The sequence below is a fragment of the Ambystoma mexicanum genome, chromosome 6q (genome assembly GCF_040938575.1).
Source record: "Ambystoma mexicanum isolate Mex_15411 chromosome 6q, UKY_AmexF1_1, whole genome shotgun sequence".
Classification (NCBI taxonomy): Eukaryota; Metazoa; Chordata; class Amphibia; order Caudata; family Ambystomatidae; genus Ambystoma; species Ambystoma mexicanum.
In genome coordinates, this window is record NC_090937.1 from 32,879,979 (window position 1) to 32,899,266 (window position 19,288).

Sequence of the window (19,288 nt, forward strand, 5' to 3'; positions counted from 1 at the left end):
TCCCGCACCTTGTGCCGAGTGGTAGGTATTTTCTGCGTCTTGGCAAAGGTGTCCATTGTGAGCTGCTTGCTCTTGGCCTTGGCCCCTCTCACCGACATTGCGCCACCCTGTCTATATACCAAGTTCCAGCTGCTCTGTAGTGCACAAGTTCTGCTTCCCGGTTCTTCCGTGGCATCACAGGGATAGTTAGTGCTTAAAAGTATTGTCCCCGGGGGGCTGCAGTAAACGTTAGTCTATACTGTGCTTTGCCCCGAGTGGGTTGTGTCCCCCACATTTTCGACCGTTGTGATTTCTTCCAATATGCCCTCTCTGACTCTTAGCAGGGCCACTCCACGTCTGCGTGTTCCATAGCATGTGAGCCCGTGTTGGTACGCTCCTCCGGCACCCCTTGCTTTGTGGTTCAGGCTGTACAGGCCCCTTGCTTCCACTGTATTGCGTTATGCTTATAGCTTATTCTTGTGCATTCCGTGTGTTGCACCATGTAAGTTGCTGCTTAGGGTGCCCTGCTTCCCGGGGCTGCCTATTTGTGAGGTTTGCCAGTGTCTGCTGTATATTAATAATATTGTTCACCCTCCCACGGCTCTACGCGTGGGGTTATCTCTCATTTATCTGTGTGCTAGAGTTGTGACTGGCAGCTGCTTCCTATCCACTTTCTCCTTTATTTCGCCTCTCCCACGCGTTACACGTGTCGGCGTCTGTATTTTTGTGCCGTCCGGCGGGGCCACAGAGTGTCTAATACCTTCCGGTCTGCCCGTTTTCTATCGTTGCCATGTGGTCCCTTTGTGTTCACTCGGCTGGTTATGGAGCATTCATCACCATGCCCGGATTTCGGGGCTCCTTCTGCGAGCCCAACCGCCCTTCAGAGATCCGCCCGCGCTATGCGTTCGGATCCCAGCGGCAGGGGTCCTGTATGCTGGCTCCTGGTAGCACCACCCACTCCTTACAATGGGGAAAAGGGACCTCCGGTCTGCTGCACTGCCAATTGCCTCGGCAGAGTAGCTGATCCGCACGTCACCGGGCCTCCGACTTCCTTAGGTCCCCGGTGCTGCTCACTCCGAGTCGTGCTCAACCGCCGCAGCCCCCGCTGCTCCCTGTGTTAGTCTCCAAGGGGAGGGAGTTATCAGCCTTCGCGCTCCAGCATTGCTCCGGATCAAATTGTCGGATCACGGAGCTCTCAGGTAGTACAGCCTATTCTATGGCTGCTTAGCCACGCCCCCATGGCTCCCCACACAATTGATGGCTTTGGGATATCTACTTACATGAGAGACTTTGGTCAGGGAAAACAGCAGGGCTCCTATGAGGACAGCACAGGTCTGGTCAAGGGCATTCAGTCAGGGATTTACTCCTGCACCCAGACTCCTTCTACTCCTCTGGTTTGGGTCCCCGCTAGCTTCTCTATGTCCCAGCCACTGTCTCCAATGCAAGGATTAAGGCCTCTCTGCTAGTTGTTCCTTGCAAGAGTCCAGCAGCAGCCCTCTCTCGGCATAATTCACAAAAAGCCCAGTTCTGATGCAAACTGGTCCTTTTATATGGCTAGTGACACAGCAACCTTGTCATGATTCCCGCGGGCCGGATTGGCTACCTTATTACCTCCACCTCCCCCACCACACCCCCTGCCTTCTGATAGGACCAGGAGTTGAGAGATATGCATGAGGTAGGCTGAGGGAGGAGAATAGATACATCATTTTAACTTGACAAGGATTCCTGCTTCTTTTGTTCTGAAAACTCTCATACTGTAATAATTCCCTGGGTCTTTCAAATAACCCCATGATTATATGTATGTATCAGTTCTATATTTTACAGCAAATCAGACCATACTAATTTTACCTCGGCACACCCTTCCTGAGCAGAGTTACCATTTTTCTTGATTTCCTCATAGACCGTACTAGTGGAAAATGTGACACTTTAGCATACAAATGTTAATTTTGTCCTTCACACTCACACCAACTTTCAAATCTCTTGGAATCATGCGAAGACCTGAATCACATTATTTCTTAAAGACCTCTGTTATGTTTATCGCACAAAAATAATTTTAGCATGGTTTAAAGGAGATTTCTGTCACCTTTAATGAAAGTCTGGAATGAGCTTTGTGGCATAAACTCCTGCCTCGCAACCCTCACTCACTTTCCTAGCCCCCACCCTTTCTTAGGTTTTGATACCCAAATACACTTACAGGGCATGTGTCTTTGAACCCATGTTGATTTTAGCTTTTCTCAAGAGCTTCAAAAGGACTCTGCTAAAGGCTTAATGCACATTTTATGAGAAGGCCTGGCACTACGTCACTTCTACAGGACTTGTTATCAGCAACTAATTAACAACCAGATATCTTTCTCCTATGGAGCTCCAACCAGCAGGTCATGGACCACACTTTTATTTCAGTGGAAATGCCCCTCTGCATCCATGCTTCTCAAAGTACAGCTTTAGATCAACGAAAGGTTTTCCCTTCTAACATTTTGCACAGCATTGTGTTTAACCATCTGTAGAGAAAATTACATTTAAACCTGTTGTTCATAAGATATAGTGTTTGCTTCCACAATATTAACCCTGAGGTACATTCAGAATTTCATCAAATAGGCCAGTTAACAGAGAGCACCAGTCTTCACTTCTACCACAAGTAGGTCTCTCCTTTTCAATTATGTCATTTTAATGTAAAAAAGTAATTGATTTTATTTGTGACAAATGCATAGTGCTTAAATTCACTTTAGATTTCTGGATCACATTATTGTGCTGCAATGAAGATAATGTACACGCTGCTATGCATCTCGTCAAGTAGAACGTGTAGCTTTCCATGCATTTAGGAAAACAGCATTTTCAGCCATATATGTCTTTTGCCATGCATTGGGTACAGCCAGCACTTTTAAATTTCCAGTCACAGTTTCCTTTACTCGAGCACCTGTTCATTTTGGTAAAGTAGAAAGAGGCCAATTTCTGTTAATTTCACTTGTCCTTAAAATAGAAAAATATGTTGGACTGGCCTGCATTTTCCAATGGATAGCACCAGTCAGATTCACTCTTAAATGCGGGTCTAGTCTCTTTATTTCTGATATTCAGGGGCTATATTTTACCCCACAATCAGATTATATTGGTAAAGAGGATATCCAGTTTTTGATGATGTTTTCCAAGATGTTCTGAATCCAGGATAGTTTGTTGGTATGGATAGCCCTATCTGGATGTAACCGGTTGGTGGTACCTACTTCATTCTGAAGCCTGATTTTGAACCAAAACCATGATGCGCCCACTGACAGTCATAGGGGATTTTATGCGACATTGGAAATATTGTGCATGTTTACCTGCTGACCTTGACATTTATTCAAACGGGTGTCCTGTGTGTGTTCAATTCCAACCCAGTTCCCTCACAGACAGAGGTCCCTACAAAAAAGGGGAATGACACTGCCTTGGTCAGATTTGCAAGTCAATTTCATCTGGCCAGTGATTTGCTCCTCTAGAGCAAACATGTACATGTTGACCTTAACATGCTTGTTCACATAGTGGGTATAATGTCTTCCAACCCCGAATTGTAAGCCGCAGACAGCTATCGCACTAATGATCAACCTCATCTTCTCTCATTTCGGCTTCCCACAAAGGATTGAGTCGGAGACACAGATGCTGTGGACCACATGGTTTCAGGGAGATGGAAACTAACAGAGCTAATGGAGAAATTATACTTCTTAAACATCTGTGTAAATATATGACTATTAACTTATATTGTAAATTAAATTTTATTTAATAATTTTGAGACCGTGAAACTTACAGGGTTGTGATAGCTGTCATTTTGAAGCACATTTTCAGGCAATGGTATTAATGTGACTTTCATTGTAATGCGATTTGGTGAATTTTAGCTACAACACAAAAGGTGTTTCTAGCTGCTCTGAAAAGGTTAGAAATCTGAAAGTTGGGGAGCTAATGGCTTGTTATATTAGTTATTTGATTATGAAGCTTCATATTCCCAACTATGTTGGTTTTCGCATCACGGGTGAAAAACCATATAGCACCCCTACAATAACGTGCCAAAATTAATGTACGTTCCACCCATTCATCATGAGTAGGGAACTATTAATGTCTATATATTATGGCATTTAATAGTAAATGACTACATTTTGCCATGTAGGGACTTTTTGAGTGAAACAGTTGTCATGCAAAAAAATTGTAAATGATAGAATGTGTGTACCGCGCCACTTCACTTCAATCAAGGGCCTATCAACAGAGAGGGATTGGCTCTTGGGAGGTTTAAGCAAGGATAATCCTCCAATGAAAATGTAGCACCAATAAACTGGTACCTCCGATTTGTAATAATTCAAGATGTGGCTCAGACATTAAAAAGCACTTGCGATATACAGAAGGACACTCAGACAGACAAGAATGAGAGACAGAAAAACGCTGCTCAAAATCATCTTGGAGAGAAGCAGCTAAACATCTTGAAGGAGAACTGCTCTTAGACCTGGCCTTTAAACAGAGGGGTGCTGCATATCACTGGTGCCTGAGTTTCTGGGGTGTAGGAGAGGATTCCTTTGCAAAAGCGAAAACCATTGTAGTTCTCCATTGAAAAATATACACTCTTTACTCTAGTAAGTGACCCTGACCTCAGAATGATATTTTCATTGATTTTGGGGTGAAGCAAGAAGGATTCTATACAACATATCTTCACATTCTGTGTGATTGTAAACTGCTCGAATTTTAAAGTTTGCAGAGAAACCCCATGTATCCAACTCTGAATGTGTGATGTGTAGCTTGTTTTAAAATGAAAACTGTACTTTGTTTTCACTCTAAATTGTATCAACGAATATTTGCCTGTTTATTATGAAAAGGAAACTTCATTGTGTGTTGAAGCTTTGTTTTGTGCCAAAGAGAAGGTAGCATGCATAACCCTTAAAGATTCATTGAACATGTACCTTAAATGAATATATATTCTCCCTGTACACCGGCCTGGTTCTTGGCTCATTGTTAGCACAGGTAGAGTGGTCTATGTGGCTCTATATGAGTCATAGATAGGGCTTACTGAATCCAAAATTAATTGGGGGGGGGACTCCCTATGTTGAGCGTGGTCTCCCAATAAATCATAGCGTGGTCTCCCAATAAATCATTGTAATTACTGCCTAACCCCTCATAAGTTACTTCCTGGTCTTTTGCTCTGTGAAACTCTAGCTGGAATGCAAAAGTGGTCCTATTTTTTTTTATAGCTTTCTCAACCCCTGGGATATCCATTTCAGTAGGCATCTGTCATTCTGTTTTGTTACCAGAAAATGAGGGATGTTTATGGGAAGGGTCACACCTTTCTTTAGAAATAAAAGAAAGAAACAGACTCTGATACATCAATGTTCTGAGACTGGGCCAGTGGTTGTGAGACATCAGGCATGAGAATTTTGGAAACATGCAGTCTGTACACCTTCTACGGGTGGTTGATATGTGCCCATCAGTATAAGATGGCAGTTCGGAATTCATATTCAATTAACTCTTGGTGGCCTGCCTTGGAATAAAACATGTTACAAAGTTGGCATATTCCATGCAATGAAGCCCTTTTGAGAAGCACTACAACCACACAACTGTAAAATGTAAAGTACAGCTGCCCTGCTCGGAAGTGCGTGGACTTCAAAACATTAGCATTCCTGTTGAGACGTGCTGGTACCTTCCTACAGGAGAGGCAGTGCTAAGATTAGCCTGCACTGTCCCATTCACAAATAGAAACTCTGCTTAAAGTTTTATGTCCTAATTAGTTATGCAAAACCCCACAGGGAAAGCTGCCACGCTTAGGGATTGCGCCTCGCAGAACTCCTTTGTGAAAGATTCATGGAATGCAAGAACCATCCTGCTGCTTCTTGGCCCATTAGAACCAACATGTTTGACCGCAGCATGGTTATTGTTCCGTGTTTCAACTGATCAGATTGACTGGGACCCAATCTACGGAACCAATGAATGTTAGCAGCCCATCAGAGAGGTGGAATTATAAGCTAACTCGTCTTCAATTCAAACCTTTAATAATTGTAAAATACCTCTACAACAGATACAATAACTTTCAGAGCTATCTCCGCAGGATTGGAACCTGGTTACTGCAAGTTAAACATACATATATTCAGCAATGGTATGAACTGATTGTGCTAAATTTGCTAACAGGCCTTCATCTCTGAAAGACTCCAAAGGGCTGGGGCAGTGACAGTTGTCACGCAGACATAACTGACACGTCATGATCTTTGCCATAGTCATACGAGTGTCTACAAAGACTAACGTAAATGGAAGCACAGAGATTCCGGTACAGTTCAAAGCTTCAAATAGTCCGATTGGGTTTGGGTGGTTTCTGCCATTTTTCAAGTTTCAGGAATAGGAAAGGGAGAGGTGCTGTATTGAGAGCGCACTGGCTTGAAGTCTTTCACAGCTTCTCACATCGTCAACCAACGTGCATTATTTCAGATTAGGACTTTTTTTGCTGAGGCTGCTTCCAAGTGCCCGTATTGTGCCATTAAAAAGATAGCAGCTCCTCTGAAAAGTTGCTGTAATGCCCCTTTAAAAAGTATGTTAATCCTGCAGTTATTCTGACCCAGGGAAAAAGCATAGAGAAGCAACCCTTATGAGAAGTGCTGGCAATGATTTAAAAAGTCATAACAGCCCTGCTGTCAAGTTAATATATATGATTGTGCATCACTGAAAAATAGAAGCCCTTCACAAAGGTGCAGATACACTCCCTTAACATTATTGCAGCCTGTTCTGCCGAGAAAAGCTGTTAAGGTGCAACTGAACGTATACCGCTCAGGTGAGAAGTATTGGTGGCCAGTCACACTTTCTATGAGTCTGCGTTATACCTGCTGAATGCGGAGTGTAAACCGCATTCTAGCCAGTCAATCAATTTCCTTTCCACTGATACTACCCAAAAATGCCTGTATCCTTTCGTAGCCACAACATTTGAAACTAACAATATTTAACCTTCATTCTGTCACACCCACGACGATTTAACCCACCAATTTCTTTTTTCATAAAAAACACACTAACACGTTTCCCTAGGACATAAAATAATTGCTTCATGAGATGCCTTCATAAAACGGCCACACATCCGGAGCCTCAGTCTGCGTTTCTGTAACACTAAAATAAATAGCACATCAAACCAGTAAATATTTATTTTTAAACATGATGACAGAAACGTTTCATTTCATTGCTCTAGGAAACCTGGGGGGAACTGATGCAGCTCATCTGCCTCAATTACAAGCAATTCTCTGTGGACATAGGAGAGCAACTATAACAAGTAGCCCCAGATTAAATACAACATTGCAAACTACCATCACAGTGTTGCAGATGAGCGACTATGTTGCAAAATATTCCTCAAAATGTTTTCAAACCTGGTAAAATAAAATAATTATGAAGCTGGCAAGAAAACAATCTCAATCCCAGCATGGTATTAAAGTCTCTCAGATGACTCTGAACAATGCAGTAAATAATATCAGAAAACAACTTTGTAATTGTAAAAGTGACCTGCTATGAGGGATTCACCATCCGCACGGGAAGAGTGCGCTCGCCTGTGCTTTTTTTTGTTTATTTAAAAGAATGATTGATGGGAGAACAACCCCCGAAAATAAGTGGGGCCATTCCCGCACATATTTTCCATGCTCACCACACAGCAGAAAAATAGTCTTGTACTCTAGGAAGACACAGCTTACCAGCGCCGCCCTCCCCTGTCATGTGTAGCTGACACCTGACAGCCATGGGTACATCAAAAGCCTTTGGCCATGGGCAGCTTGATTAGCATGTCAAAGCCCCATAGATTAGCATCTCCATTGTTACTCCTTGCTGGTGATGGCAAATACTGAAGAATGGTAATTAACAGGCCTCACGGAAGGCCTGGGTGCAGGAAGTGACAATAAAGACCAGATGCCAACACCTCTTTGTAATGCAATGTGTCAACTTGATACTAACACCCCTCCTTGGTATGAAAGGGCAGTGAATGTCCTGTCTGGAACTACTCCTTTCAGAGCAGGGAAGTATGTGAATTGTTGGTGCCGAAAGTCAGCTTGCAACCCCCTACTTCAAAGGAGGCCCATGGTGTGATCAAGCGCTGCATAGGGCTCAGTTAATTAGGGAGACACTTTGATGTAGAGCAGACAGGAATATGAGTGGGACTTAGAAGTATATCTTGTCATCCTTCCCCTGTCTGTTGCCCAGAGCCCTGGTTCTGACCTGAAGCATCACTGAAGATTGTTGGTGGAGACCCAGGATGGGCTCACTTAGTTATGCTTGGCCTACACCAATCCCTGGGCCCCGTTTGGCTTTAAAAGAGGTCTGAGCCCCTCACTAATCAGATCATCTCAAGGAGTAAGAAGAAGGACTCATTTGGACCAGAGCTGAAGGTACAGTCTACCTTACATCTTCTGCCAGTGAAGGAAGGCCAGGAGTTCCAAGAGGGAAGCAAGATTCCTCCCCTAAACATCTCCCAGGGAACAGAGGGAGATAAAAGACTCATAGGACCCGTCCGGCAGCTCCAGAGCCAGTACCCAACCAGCACACATCATGCCCTGCTATGCTTTGACAGCAGGCTTCCTAGGTGGGAAGTGCCGAAGAGTCTCTTGACAAAGGACAAGGCCGTTGCCTGCTAACACCCTCCTGATCGTTGGCCCGTCCATCTTGAAAGGACACGAGCCCTGCGAAGAAGCTCGGAGGAGTGCCACACAAGCATCATCCAGCGTACATCTTTTTAAGGACAATTTCGAGACAGTTGAGTCCTCGTCAAACCACATCCAGCTGCACCGCTGACTGTTTTCACGCTGCAATCGCCAGAGCCATCCTGGATGCCTTGACCAGCATTCCAGATCTGTCAACCAGCACAGACACAATGATTCTTGGCCCTGAGCAGTGTTAGGGAGAATTCTCAATATGTGCTAATTTCCCTTACCTTTTGAGACCTCCAGCAACTTTGCTGGATTTCTAGGATTAGATTTTTTTTACCTGGGAAGAGTGAGAGCCTATTTATCCCACTCTTCCATGTATTTTGATATGTGTTTTACTTTTGGGTTCTTTGGTTATGGAGTTTTAAAACAACTCCTGTGGCATCATCTTTTTCTGTGTGTCACACAGTACCTTGATTGCAGTGACACAGGGATGTCTTTCAGACTTCCCAAGGTTTCCATACCTTCTCTGGGACTGACTACTGTCTCCCAGAGCATGTAAAGTTAAATTGACTTTACTAGTCTCTTTAAATTTACTGACCCAGCACACCCTATCTTCCTATTCAGTGTTGGAGGGGTTGCCTAGCTTCCCCTGAGTCAAAACACTCATGTAACAGTCAAATGTTACCTTTACCTACTTTAAATGGCTGGTGGCAGTGGTTTAGATCAACTACCATGATTTTTCCCGACTGCTAACAATGGTAGCTAAAAATCGTGTCAGCCATGTTTTTCAATATGGCGCCCCAGACCTATCTGTAAAAAAAGACTCCAGTCATCTTTTTTTGCCATTTCTTTTAGGAAAAGTCCATCTTGTGTTTGTCTCTGCGTGCCAAACCAGGTTTGGTCCCTTTGTTCGGTGGCCTTTGGCGGGCTTCAGTGCTGAAGCCGTCCTCTGGCGCCTGAGTGTCTGGGATGGACAGGCTGTGAGGTAGGTGCCCAAAACTCCCTGTGCTTAGTCTCCTGGGACACCAGAATGCACTCTGGCGTGATTGGCTGGCTGGCTGTCCGGCAAGGACAGCCACCCTGCTGCGTGATTGACAGCCAGGCTGCAATGAATGCGGGAAAACTGTTTAAAAGCAGATCTCTGGGACTTGGAAAGCAGAGTCAACCACAGGAACGAAAGAACCGAAAACGAGCTGAAGGAAGAGAACTGCTGCAACGCCTGGATGACGGGTGAAGCCCTGCTGCAGGTCCGAATTGCCTGAAACTCCATCGACAGAGAAGCCCTTCAAGGTTAACTTCTTCCCTTGAGTTTGGTGGGAACAAGCAACTCGCAAGCGACCTGGACACCGTCCTCATCTGGTCGAATTTTCATTAGAGTACTGTTGAAAACTGGATAGCCAGAGGGAAGGAAACCAGCTAATGGACTTTAAGACGTTCACACCTTAAACCAATGTCTTGCTACAGCTTTTGGCCTCATCCCTGGACAGTGCAGGAACCTCCCGACGTCCTCCTTCTTGTCCATACGACTGAGCTCAGGAACAGCGAGATCTGCTCGAACTGCCAGGAACACTGCCTCAGCTACAGCTCTTCTTCATTAACAAGGTACTCTGCAAACGCGGTCCAGAAATCTTTTCGGCCATTGAGAAAGTGCATGAAACTTTCCTCAACTACGAAGGCTTGTCATTCCCTAAACATTCGTCAAACTTTTTGCCTAGCCAAATTCTTCTAAACTCTGTGGAAAGACTTAACCGTTATCTACCAGAATGTGCTATCCTATACAAAGACTCTGAACCATTGACTTTGGCCCAGGCCTATTGAGAAGAATTGCTGGTTGTAGTTAACTGAAATCCTTTGCCCTGCCTATGAATGTATTTGGGCTGTCTATTATTGTAAGCTTGTCTTTTTACCCTTTTATTAAGTATCTGAAGTGCCATTTTGCTCCACTTCAGGGGAGCAAAACGTGTTCATTTACTTACCGTTTGTATTTTTGTGGTATATTAGTGTGTGATATTGAGCTGCTTATGCTAGTGTAATGTTTTCTAACTGACCAAGTAAATAAATGTATATTCTTTTACCAAGAGACCTTTAGTAAGTGTTTGTTTGAATCATTGTATTAATGGTCCTTTGTGTAACTTGTTCTACTGCTCACTTAAACTCTTGAGATAAGTCTGGCTGCTCAGCCATCGCTACCACTTTACTGTGTAGTACAGGCTTGTACCAAAGGTGAAATTGTGCTTACACTTGTAGTCTTAATTGCCTGTAGTTTTCCCAAAGGGTACTGCAGGTGATTCTGCCTAACACGCAGCCACGCTGGACAGCTTGCAGACGTCCGTCCAGCCTCGCTTGCCGACCTGCCTGCGGCCTGGTACCCACAGCAGTCTCCCACCACTAACTCTGTCTCACAGACTGCAAAGCGCTCTGAAACCACCTTGATACTGTTGAGCACCAATAACTTCTTCAGCACCAGGTACATTGTGGTTCTGCCCTCCGGTCTTTCTCTGAAGGCCCCTAATGACAGTTATGACCCTTTGCCCCTTTGGTGTTGAAACCAAATAACCATGAACAGTAAGACTGATTGCTTTACCAACTACCCCCCTGACAGTATCCAGAGTGCATCCCTTTGCTTTGTGAAGCTGTCTGTCCTCTGTGTTTCTTTACAGTGTGGGTTGTAATTGTAGTGTGCTAGAACTGTCTGTTGTAGTAATAATAAAGTATATATTTGTATACATCCTTGACTAGACAGTCCCTTTTATCATTGGGTAATAATTGTATTTTCACTGTGTTGCAAATAACCAACGATCCATGACCTTGCAGAGATAAGCCTGCCGATCCGTCCACGTTACCAAAATTGGACAAGGAGGTCTTATAATTCACTTGTATTCCAATCTGTTTCGATCCCTCTGGGGCACTAGAGGTGTGGCGTTGATTGATGGTTTAGAAACCAATATGCATCCTTGGACCACTTGGGCCCCAGAGGTTGATTTGTCACACCAGCCTGCAGTGCAAATACAATAAAGTGAGAGCAAAGGAGTTCCTGCAGCCCTGGCCATCAGTAGAAAACTCCTCTCAGAATGTATAGTAGCACTGACAACCCTCCAGCACCCAGTCCCAGTGCCACTGGCTTCACAGACTCCCTTGCACAATGCTTAAACACTGAAACCACTGAGGTACAAATAAGCACAACATGCACATACAATATGCTTGGAATGTAAGTAAACATGCAAAATACACTCAGAACATGCATACAAACAGCATGCTCTAAATGAATATGAATCCACATGCGCACATACACACACTGCACACATAGCTCCCACATGTACAAACAAAAACATCGAGAATGTGCTTGGAACATGAACAGGAAGTACAAATAATACTCTCATGATAAGCGTAACACATGGAATACACTAAGATACCCAGGCACCTCCGAACTGCACACATCCACGCAGCAGCAAATGGCAATGTTGTGTGGTGAAAATACCAGTAACCTAACATAACATACAAATGAGAACAATATTCACAGAATATAAGTGAGCACAGATAATATGCTCAAAATTTGCATACACCGAAGCAATACGCAATATATATTCACAATATGCTCAGATTGAATAAATGCACAGAGAATGTAATTGCAGTATTCATACACACATACAAAGAATATGTACATACACACTGACCCATCCCGTACAGACACTTCCCCTCCCCACCTCCATACACACACACACTAAAAAAAGAAATCAGTATAAAGGAGATGTTTTGAAAAAGACTTAAGGTTATGCAAGGTGTTATATAATCAAATGGAATTATTTTTATGAAATATGAGGTCATAATGGTGGCAAGTTGCACTGAACTAGCTATAGCAATTCACGTTCAACAAATTAAGTAAATAATAAAAACAGTTCACCAGTCACTTTTCTCTAAGGGAAATATGCTATGAACAGTTACCACAGCTCCTACTGTAAGATAGGTATTTCAATATTCAACTTCTATACGTGTGAGTGAAATCAAAACTATCTTTGCTGTCTATTCTGTATACGTATTAAATGATGTCTGCAACATATATGCTAAAGCTTATTTGCTGTCGAGGGATCTGCATCACATACAGGTCAATATGGAATTTGAAATCCTATTGTCTAAGCACAAACAGATGCCCTCATCAACATCTTGAGCCATGGCCCAATGGATTTAAAATATGCCAATTAAATATAAATACATGGAGTTCTTCTTCGACTGCCATTCATTATCTTGTGCAGTTAACTTTCAAATTAATAATAGACTATGGCCCTCATTATACGTTTCCGGGTATCCCACCAGTATTTCTGGCTGGATACCGGGAAATAGACCTACCGTTACCAGCGCCTGATATCCTGGTTTTACTGGGATATTCCAGGTGCTGGCAACGGTGGTAAATCCCCATTCCATGGAGTCCGCTTCCATGGTGGTGGCGGAAAAGTGGCAGTCACGGAAATTGTTGCCACTTTTACCACCCCTTTTCCCACACCGCCAAATTTATGATGATGTCCAGAATCTATTGTTTTCAATTTATCTCCAAAGTACCAAAGTATTGCAAGCCCCAAAGTTAAAAGCATTCCACAAGTGCAAATGTCTTCACGAAGCAAGCCTAAATGGACCCAATGTATCTGTGCATTCAAAGTTACATAACAAGCAGGAAATAGAGAATGCTTTAAGAGAAATACATTAAATCTTAGCCTATTGTGTTGTCAATAAGGTTTAAAGTGAATGTAATCTGCTTAAAATTTAGAACTCTTTACAATACTATAGCTCAGCCTCCCAATGTCCTATCATAAAAACACAGAAAGTACATTATTGTGACCTTGTAAAGATTAGAGGCATTAAGTGAAGTTTTACAACTAAAACATTAGAAATGTCACTTTGCAAAATCACATTCAATAGACCCAAAATGAATTGGGATGCATTATACAGTGACCAATGAAACATTTATTTTATAAACATGTATACACTTGTGGAATTATTCTGCCTAAATCTGTAATTCAGTGAAGTAAGTTAATAGGGGGAAATCTTATTGGGAAATAAAATAAGAAATTAAGGCATACACCCATGTCCTTATGTTATTTTTTAAATTCTTAATTTTATTTATGTGCATATTGTTAATTAACCTTTCGCACTACAGTAAGAGAATAAAAAACATAAAATCAATTACATACACGCGATAAAATATACAATTACACTCATTTAGAGGAGAAAACATTATAACCATCATAAATAAACACAGTAACAAAAGGACTTAATCACTCAATCTATGTTTTACCTTTTCCCAGATAAAATACCTTTCCGCAGTAAGAACAAGAGTGTCCGCCCCGTACAAAAGACTCCAAAATTGATCGGACCGTGTATTACAGTATGGCAAATACCGCCTATTATACATAGGTTGGAGTCTAGAACACTGAGTCAGGACATGACAAGCTGTCTCAATTGCATCACCACAAAGCCTACAAACTCTAGAGTCACAAGGTATTCCCGTCCAGGCATCAGTATAAGACAACACTGTAAGAATATCAAACCTAACATATAGAGCAAATCGTACAAGTCCAGGAATACGATATTTAATCAAATAGCTATGTGCGCTATTCGGGGGTTAGCCTTAACGGGTATATTGAAAATATCTGGGATGTAAAGCCAGTAAATCAGTAGTTCAGGCAAAAAGAAATAGACTCAAGTCCTAACCTCAATTTGGGCTAAATGATATTCAATCATAGAGGTAGGAACGACACTTAGACCAATGTCTGAAAAATGGGTCATGACTGTTTTACCTGCTCACAGAACCCGATGCTCTGGGAGGCCCCCTTGCATGTTCGGCAGAACAATTCAAAAGATTTGCCTCACTATTTACTACCAGCACAATTTTCGCCCAAAGCCTACAAACGGCAAGTTTCCACAGTGAGGTCAAGGACTGCAAGCCAAGCTCCAACCTAACTGCCTGCTCCGGTACTGAACAAGGCAAGCCCAGCAATGAGCACAGAATCTTCGCCTCAAGCCGTCTAGCCAGTGTACAGAACTCTCTGTGAGAACCTTCAATGCATACATAATTACAAGGACAATTGATTGTTTATAGGCTATCAACTAGACACCCAGTCTATTGATAATACTCCTGAGGGCAAGCCATTAGATCCATGCCTTTTTACAGACTGTATCTCCGATATGTGACTGATCTTTGGATGCCTTAGGGACTGGCTGTCCATTTTTCAGACAAAATTAGGAGTGCCGTACGCTCACTTCCCAATGGTCATGCTGTTTGTCTTGGAAAAGTTCACCTTAAGACCATTATCGTGCACATAAGCAGTCAATGCCTCAAGAGAACGTTGCAGACCTACAGCAGTATGATCAAAAATGACTGTGTCATCTGCATAAGCGAGGTAATGAATAACCTCATCACCAAACCTGGGGGATGATCATTTAAGGATCATAAGCATTCTGCAAAATCAGAGACATACCAATTGTTTTAAGTAGGTGCAAGAACACAGCCCTGCTTTAAGCCTCTATTTGTAGAAATAGGGGATCCCAGAATGCCAGATTGTGTTAGGAGAATCTGTGCCTCAGTATTTGTGTGCAGCAACTTTAAAAAATACAAGATAAAATCATCAATGCCCCAATTCTCCAGTTTAGACCAGAGTACCTCCCGTAATACACTGTCAAAGGCTGAACTATAATCTATGAAGCACATATGCTTTGTCTGGTCCGGAACCAGTAAGGTTTCAGAGATTAAGGTAAGAAGAACCCACAGCGAATGACTCGTGGAACAATTCTTCCTAAATCCAGCCTGGGTAAGGTTAAGCAGGGCACAATGTTTTACCCATTGTAAGAGAGCCTCATGTAACATCTTAGCAAAAAATGTTGATGCACTGTCCAGCACGGCCAAGAGTCTATAATTCTCAGGCCGTTTCTATGGACGGGGATTAGGACAGACTATGACGATTTCTAAGACAGCCCTTATACGGACCTTTCAAGACAGAAATGTTTTGGTTTTTCTCTGCAAGACTAAGGTGAATATGACTTTTGACCAAACAAATGGCAGCCCTAGACAGGCCACCAGGGGGCGCACAGGCAATGGCAGCCTGATTCGCGAGCTCCTCCTAAGGCCGGGTCGGTATGGGGTCTGAGCCCCCCCGAGACCCTCCCACGGAGCGCAAGCGAGTCGATCGGCGTGGTGACCCCCCAGTGCCCCCGCGGGGCGAAGCAGCGGGGTCCGGGGACCGCCGGACGACGGAGTTCAGCGGGCGCGGTGGCTGTGGCGGGATCGTCGCAGGAGGCCGCGAGCACAGCCTGGGGAGGAGCGAGCGGACCCATCGGCGCTGGCCTTCACCTCCCCCTTCAGGAGGCGCGAGCCGGGACGCCTCGGGGTGAGGGGACTCCTGCCTGGAGCGGTCCCGGGGGTGGCCCCCCGCCACAACAGGAGCACCAAGGGAAGCCGCGGCCTGTCAGGTACGAGACACGGAGGGGGGCGGACCCGTTGAACCCCCCCCTGCTCCCCTTCACCGCCAGCAAGACCCTGCGCAGGACGTGGGCAGGACACCAGAGGCCCCCGCCGTTTCATCGGGGGCTGCGGCCCGCCGCCCTGTGGCCGCACAACGTGCCCCTCCCCCCATTCCAGGGGGCTCCCAAGGGGCTCGGCGGGACCCGCTTTCGCCCCCCCCGGGTGTGTGGCCCCTGCTGTGGGCAGGCGAGGCGTGTGCCCGCCCGGGGGTAACTTGCAAGGAGCAACTAGAGCTCCCAGGAGGGGGTGGGAAGGAGATGACCCCAACGAAATAAAACCAGCGCACCACCCTGCAGACGCAAAAGCACCCCCCACCCATTCCAGAGGGGGAATATCGTGCGGCAAAAATACAAACGCGGTGCACGAGAGGTGCTGCGGTGGCCGCCCTGGGTGTGGGGCCCCCGCCTGAGGCTGGTGGGGCGAGTGCCCGCCTGGGGGGCATCGGTCAAGGACCAGAAAGACCGCTCGGAAGGGGTGGGGACGGCATACCTTGCCAGGAGAGACCCCCAACGAAAAGACAGCAGCATTCCACCCAGCGGAGGCAACAGCACCCCCCACCCCACTCTAGAGGGGAATCGACCTTCTAAAAATAAAATCGAGGTGTACTGGAGGCGCTGTGGTGACTACCCGGGAAGTGAGGCCCCCGCCTGACGCTGGTGGGGCGAGTGCCTGCCCGGGGACAACCGCCAAGACCGAATGAAGGCGCGCAGCAGGATTGAGGGGCCCCACCGCCGGAGGGACACCAACGGTCCAGCGAGGTGAGCCCACGGTGAAGTGAGGTAACTTTCCCGACAGTGTGCCCGGGGGGCCAACCTAATGGACTGGCAGCAGAACCTGCAAAAATATCGATACCGAGACTCGGTCCCCCCCGTTATAGAACCACCCCACGGAGAGGGAATGGCCCATCTGGAACCCCCAGCACCCTCCACGGCCGCAATGGAGCGGGGATTTGCCTCCATACTGCAAGAGATCCGAGATATGCGGGCGGACATTGCCCAAAAGTTTGAAAAAATGGACCACCGGGTCGACAAAGTCGAGGACAGACTCCTTCAGGTCGAATCCAACCAATCTTCAGCGGCCACCCATGAAGTAGAGGTAAACATGAGGCTGGCTGCCCTGGAAAAAAGGGAGGAGGAGAGGTCAAGACAGATGGACGATTTCAAGAACAGGGAGCGGAGAAACAACCTCAGGATCTTCGGGGTCCCGGAGTCGGAGGGGGAGACGGAGAGGGAGCTGACCCGTGTGGTGCGTAACATAATTGCCCTCCTCTTCGAAGAAGAGATGACTACTGAACTCATATTTGATCGGGTACATAGAGCGGGAGGTCGAGCAGGAGGCCCCCGGTCGATTCTGGTGCGGTTCCATTACTACCTGGAGAAGACGCGGGTGTTGGAGGCCTCCAGGAAGGCCCAGGAGATCACATACAACAACTCCCAGGTCTCCATCTTCCAGGACCTCTCAGCATACACCCTGGCCAAGCGGAGGATGTGCCGCCCCCTCACGCAGTTGCTGAAGGAAAAAGGAGTGCGATACAGATGGGGCTTCCCCTTTTCCCTAACATTCGAGTACCTAGGCCAGAGAACGACATTGATTTCGGAGGAAGATATTAAGGGGGCTATCCAGGACTGTGTCTCTGATCCAGCGCCCCGTCGGGAGCCACGGGGGCCGGCCAGGGTCGGAGCTGGAGACCCAGGCCCGCCGAGAGAAAGACGGAAAAAGTCAGGAGCAAGGAAATTCAGGAGAATGAATACGCCCTCCCCAAGGAAAGAAGGGCAGCAGAACGACTCTGAGGGGCAGTAGCTGGGCGGTCCCAGGGTGAACGTGGCCTATGGAGTTCCCCGAGGGCACGGGTTTACCTGATGGTGAGAAGCCCGGCAAAAGATAGGAGAAGAGGAGGAAACTAGAATCCCCTCGCAAAGCAAGTTGGGTGAGCAAAATCGGGGAGGGGATCGAGGGAGGGGCTCATGATATTGTGCCTGTTAAAGATGGCCTGGCCGAGAGGGGCAGGCTGGTGGTCCGGCCAAAGCACCAGTGATGGCTGAACTATCTGGCTGGATGCCGGGGCAGGGGGTGGGGGGATGGAAACAAGTTGGGGGTTGTTTGTTCGGGAAGGGGTTTGGGGGTCAGTTGGGGAAACATGTCAAAAGTGTCCATAAGTCAATTCATGGGGAGTTAGAAAGGAGAATTGTTGCGAGGCAGCCATCCGTTAGAATAGAATTCATAGACAATGGCTGATGGTCTGCCGGCCCTGGGGGTGGGCACCCTGAATGTTCGGGGCCTGAATACCCCATCGAAGAGATCCCTAATCTGCAGGGAGTTTAGGAGGGCTAAACTGGACCTTCTGTTTGTACAGGAAACGCACTGGGCAAGGGGAAAGGAGCCCCGGTTGCGGGGGGGGGAATTGAGGAGGTCTTTCACGCTTCCCATAGGACCAAAAAGAGAGGGGTGGCCATCTTGGTAGCTAGAGATGCAGGGTTCGAGAAGGCAGAAATCCTAAAAGACCCGGAGGGAAGATACCTGTTGGTCCGGGGCACCCTACGGGGCTCCCCCCTCGCTCTGGCTGTAGTACATGGCCCCAACGAAGGACAGGCCTTATTTTGGGAAACGGTGAGAGATAGGATCAGACTATTCGTGCGAGGTCCGCTAGTGGTAGGAGGGGACTTCAACATGGTCCTCGACCCGCTTATGGATAGGAAAAGGGTAGACCCCCTTACTCCCAGAGCTGCAGAAGAAGCTATGGCACAATCTTTCCAGAGGGTAAACGAGGAACTGGGCCTAACCGATACAATTCCTCTTCCCAGAGGGGGAATCCCTTCCTTCACCTATTATTCAGCTATACACAACTCTTTCTCCCGTATAGACTACGTCCTGGTAGAGGAGGCACTCAGTCCATATGTGTCAGGCTACAGAATAGACCCTGTACCCTGGTCAGACCATGATTTAGTCAAAGTCACAATAGCGATGGGGTGGTGCAGGGAACGCAGAGGGCGCTGGAAGTGCAACAACGCTCTGTTAAAGGATGAGGTCCTCTCTCAGGAGGTCTTGGACTCCATAACAGAGTTCTTTGACCTAAACGACAACGGGGAGGTAGCCACTCACACGCTTTGGGAAGCCTTCAAGGCTACCCTGAGAGGGGTCCTTATAAAACTTGGGGCCCAGAAGAAAAGGGAAAGGGAGATACAGGAGAAGGCTC